The 4752-nt window shown below is 56.4% G+C and overlaps 1 long non-coding RNA gene across 1 annotated transcript; it reads right to left on the bottom strand.

Annotated features, from left to right (window-relative positions):
* Window positions 1-2959: 2959 nt before the first annotated feature.
* On the bottom strand, window positions 2960-3796 carry LOC120321081. The gene is made up of 4 exons (XR_005560627.1): window positions 3452-3796; window positions 3305-3391; window positions 3150-3220; window positions 2960-3081 (listed from the first exon to the last, which is right to left on the bottom strand). It is a non-coding gene; the product is annotated as an uncharacterized LOC120321081 (long non-coding RNA).
* Between the last annotated feature and the right edge of the window lie 956 nt (window positions 3797-4752).

Here is a 4752-nt window from a genome sequence, read left to right as displayed (position 1 = left end):
ATCGTGCTGGCTGTGAATTTCAGTGTTTCAGACTCCACAGGCTACTCACCGGCATTTTTGACACAGGGCCGCGAGCCAAGACTACCGAACACACTCTATGACAGAGAAACGCTAGGTACGGGAAGGCAACCAGAGTCACCGAAAGGAAACGCGGAGAAGATGAGAGAGGTCTTCGAGATTGTGCGCAGGAACCTAGGGTGTCCCAGGACCAAGCAAGGCATTACAACCTACGGAGAAGACAGTGGAAGCCAAGCGTTGGTGAAGTGGTGTGGGCCAAGGAGCACCATTTGTCTAAAGCGGCTGAAGGGTTTGCGGCCAAACTAGCTCCGAGGTTCGATGGACCATATCAAATTGTGGATTTCATATCGCCAGTGATATGTAAGATTCGCCACCGGACGAACAAAAAGGAACGCACGGTACATGTCAGCGACCTAAGACAGCAGGATCAGGAGGAGAATGGGGACAAGAACGTGGAGTCGGATCCGTCAGAAGGAAGCAGGGAAGGCATGCAGGAGAAGATGACAACACCTGAGAACGGACGGGCCTCGGCAGCCGTTCTAGCGTCAGGCCGAGGCGAGAGTCAACGGATGCAGACGGCGAGTCCGACAACCATTACGTCGTCAGGCCAAGGCGAGAGTCAACGGCTGCGGACCGCGAGCAGACCAGAGTATTGCCCACACAACCACCACCAGGGAAGAGTAGGGTAAGAAAAAAAAAAGAAAACAGGAGCGGCAGCCTGAAGATGACAGTACCTGAGAGCGGACGAGGCTCGACAACCGTTCTAGCGTCAGGCAAAGGCGAGAGTCAACGGGACAGACGGCGAGTCCGACAACCGTTTTAGCGTCAGGCCAAGGCGAGAGTCAACGGATGCAGACCACGAGCGGACCAGAATATTGCCTCAACAACCAAACCAGGGGATAATAAGTCCACTAACGGCGGGAAGCGGAAGAACAACGGAACCTGAGAACGGACGAGGGTCGCCAACCGTTCTAGCGTCAGGCCAGGGCGAGAGTCAACGGGTGAAGACTGCGAGGCCAACAACCGTTCTATCGTCAGGCCAAGGCGAGAGTCAACGAAGGCAGGCCACGAGCGAACCAGAGCCCCAATGAACATTCCCGACGGAAGCGGGACAGAGGGGAAGAATGGAATAGAAGGATGGGCCCAGCTGGGTCAACAACCCACCACCGGAAAGGGGGACCCGATCCGACTCTGAAGAAAAAAACCCACGAAGGAAGAAACAGACTACGGGTCCAGGACTGAAAGACAAAGAGGCTATGCAACCGGGCAATAAGCTCATTGAATGTCCCGAAGAAAGAGGAGAGACAGTACGAGAGTCAAGGAAACAGTACCGTAAGAACGAGCGTCTGGAGTCGGAGACCGACAAAGTCAGACTAAAGGCCGGGCCCGAAGCACCAATACCAGAGAGCAGATAGAAGGTGGGAAGAGATCGACGCCGACGTAGGCCGCCGTGGGACATAACGGTAAAGGTCTAAAAGAGAGCGGCGAAACCGAGGTGTAATGGAGAGCCGATCGAAGGGCTCAACTCACAAGAAGTTCGACAATTAAGAGAGCGCAACTGCCGAAATGCACCACACGAGGAGGCTGGCCACTAGGGGTCAGAGGGTCGACGGACAGGGGGTAGGCGTATGCCTAACCCTCGGCCCACCCGAGCTCCGAGGCGTGGTGCCGAGGACCCGGAGCCAGTAGTCACGTCGGACGAAAGCGAGCTGGAGTGGGAGGAGCACCCGAAGAAAGAGATGAGGACCTGGCGGCTGAAGACGGCCAGGAGCGGAGCCGATAACCGGATCCTTCCGGGGACCGCGCCTGTGTTCGAGGAGGCGAGGCAGAACCCTAGAGGAAGCGGGGTGACGTCAGCAGCTATGGCAAACGCCATCGTGAAGATGCGGAGAGTGGAGGCCGACCGAGTGGTGGCCAGGGGAGCCCCGCATCCGGAACGGATGGCAGCCAGGGAGGAGTACGAGGCCGCCAAGGCAGCGCGCGTCCGCATGCAGCAGCGGGCAGCCATGGCGGCCATGCACAATGTCCTGCAGAGGGCGAGGACCAAGGAGGAGGAGGAGAGAAGGTGGCTCCAGGAGCTCGAAAGGGCAGAGGAGGAGTGCGCGGCATGGGAGCTGGTCGCCTGGCACGAGGAGGGAGAAGCCGGTGGCAAAGGGGGAGAGGTACCCGCCACTCCGCGGTACATACACTCGGAGGAAGTGATAAAGGAAGAGACCCCGGAGCCGTCCCCACCCCCGTCACCCATAGCGTCGGCGAGGATCCCACCTACGCCCCGGCCACGGCACTGGCCACCCAGACCCCCACCCAACCCGGTGCCGACCGCCCGTCCACCCACGGCTCCACCAACCCACCCGGAACCTCAGGACCCCGTGGAAAACAAGGACCCTCCGACCCCGTAAGCCAGGATGTCGCACCAAGTGCGGGTGTACACCGAAGGAGGCAGGCGATGGCGGCAACAGGTCGTCACGTGGACATGGCCGGTTGGCCCCGAAGTGCCCAAAGAAGAAGAGGCGCCAGTCCATGGCGGTTGGTCTCCGCCAACACCGGATACTGCGGCCGAGCTGGAGAAGGGGCCATGGGTGTGGCCATCACCCAAGGACACCCCAAGGCCCGGACTCCAGCGTCAGTCATCCGCTCCATCGTTGGGTGTCCTCGCATCCCGGCCGTCCTGGGTGCGGACGGGGTCTACATCAGAGGTCCAGCGATGGGCTCCGATTCCGGAGGCGGAATGGTCCGCGGGAATCGTGGATGAACCGGTGATCCGGGACGCCAAGCGCCGAGGTAGCCGCCGGTGCGTGGTCCTGCACCGCGGAAACGAAAGGTTCCGAGTAAGAGTAGCGGCGACTGGGATCCGATTGTTTGGGTTGGTAAACGATGTCCAGGTAGCTGATCCCGCCCGGAGTTAAAAATAATAAACAAAATAATAAGAAACGCAAACACAAAAACACGTAGCACATTATTTAAAAGGACGGATCACACGAACGCGCACAAAACATAGGATATATTCAGGTATATGTAGATTCAGATTCACATCATATCAAAAGAATTTCATGTGGGCGAAATCTGGAAGAGAAGAGGAGTAAATGTTAGTGGGCACGTGAAAGAGAAGAAAAGCACAGGCAGGAACATACGTGTGGGTCGAAGGACGGCCGGAAAGAGAGTTCTTCCGCAAGTGCTGGTCCGCCTCCAGGAAAAGGGCCATCTAAAGCAAGGAAGAGCAAAAGGTCAGCATGCGCAAACACAAGAGAAGGAAAATGTATATATAAAACCCAAATAGGGCACTCACGTGTATGCCGAAGTCGAAATCCCGAAGAGAAAGCAGCCATCCGCGACATCTAGGTCCATCGAAGGGGGGTCCGAAGAGAGTCCTAAGCTGCCAAGAGAAAGTGGAATGAAGGAAGGGAAAAGGGAAATTTCAAAGAGGAAAACTTACCTAAAATTCCTTCTGTTGTCAGCATTTGCGGAGTCACCATGTGCTTAGGGAAGGGGGCGCCTCGATCACAAGGCGGTCGATCGGCACTCGATAGTGCCAATCGATGGGCGAAAACATCGGGAAAAGCAGCACATGACGGGTCACACTACGGAAATACCAGGGTCACCAAGTGGCAACGCCGCCCCAACGGGAGTTATCGGGATCTATCGGTAACAATCGATCAACGGCGAATGGTGTGACCAGATGACGAGAAGACGAAAATGTGGAATGCGGGAAGAAGAGCGTAGAACGAAGAAGCATCACGGAAGTACGTATGAGCGGCAAAGTTTAAAATTAAGAACGAGGAATATACTCAAACGAGATCGGCGCTTTGGAACTCGAGACGGAGCTGTGAGCGTTGACGGAATCCCAAGAGTGTTCCGCGGTAACCGCAGGGCCGGATTTTAAATTTTCCCGAAGAAAGGGGGAGATGTGAGGAGTTAAAACTCCGCACAAATGCGAATAGTGATCGCATAAGGAGGGCCTGCCGTTGCCAGTTACGCAACAAGGCAAAGCGTAGTAACGGCAGTGCGAAGCCCGGAGAGAGAGAGTTTGGAGACTCTAGAGGAAAAGAGTTTGGAGACTCGGGAAGTGGAGAGAGAGAGAGGATGGAGACTCCGGACTTGCGGAAAAGAGAGTTTGGAGAGTCAGCAGGCTCAAAGGCAAATAACGGGACAAATCGAACTTTGGACCGTGCCAACGGTAAAATCGTGGACTTTGGATCCGGAGACTGGAGACCAAAGGGATAAACCGTTAGAAGAGGCCTATATAAACAGGCCGAGCGCTGGAAGCAGGGGGAACATTCAAGGAAAGCAAGTGTACGAGTCAACAACGTTAGAACGAAGTCAGCAGAGGAGCTACGACCGTGATAGTCACCAAGGAGCAAGATCGCTACGTCAAGACGTTCGGGACGAGAAGGTCTCCGAACTGAGACGCAGGTAGCTGAGGTCCAAACGACGAAGCACGAGTAGCCAGGAGGCAAACAACAGGTGAGGCTGGACCTAAGCGGGCACCCGAGGAAGCGGCAGGGATTGTGGTGTAGACCCGGTGGACTGTGTAGGAGATTGCGTGCTTGAACCAGGCGATAGCCTGGTGTGTCCGTGCAATCCAAGCAGGCGTGGTACCGGCGCCACCAGTCCGAACCAGACGTGGGGTTGACGCGTTGCTGTTCCACAGGCGTTTGCCTTGGGGATCACAGCCGTGAGCTTCCGTGAGTCTGCGTTCGACAACAATTCTCAGCCCACGACGAGCGCCCAACAACG

Source organism: Drosophila yakuba, chromosome 2R, assembly GCF_016746365.2.
Source record: "Drosophila yakuba strain Tai18E2 chromosome 2R, Prin_Dyak_Tai18E2_2.1, whole genome shotgun sequence".
Taxonomy (NCBI): domain Eukaryota; kingdom Metazoa; phylum Arthropoda; class Insecta; order Diptera; family Drosophilidae; genus Drosophila; species Drosophila yakuba.
The sequence above is the reverse complement of the archived record's forward strand: the minus strand, read 5'-3'. Positions and strand labels throughout refer to the sequence as shown.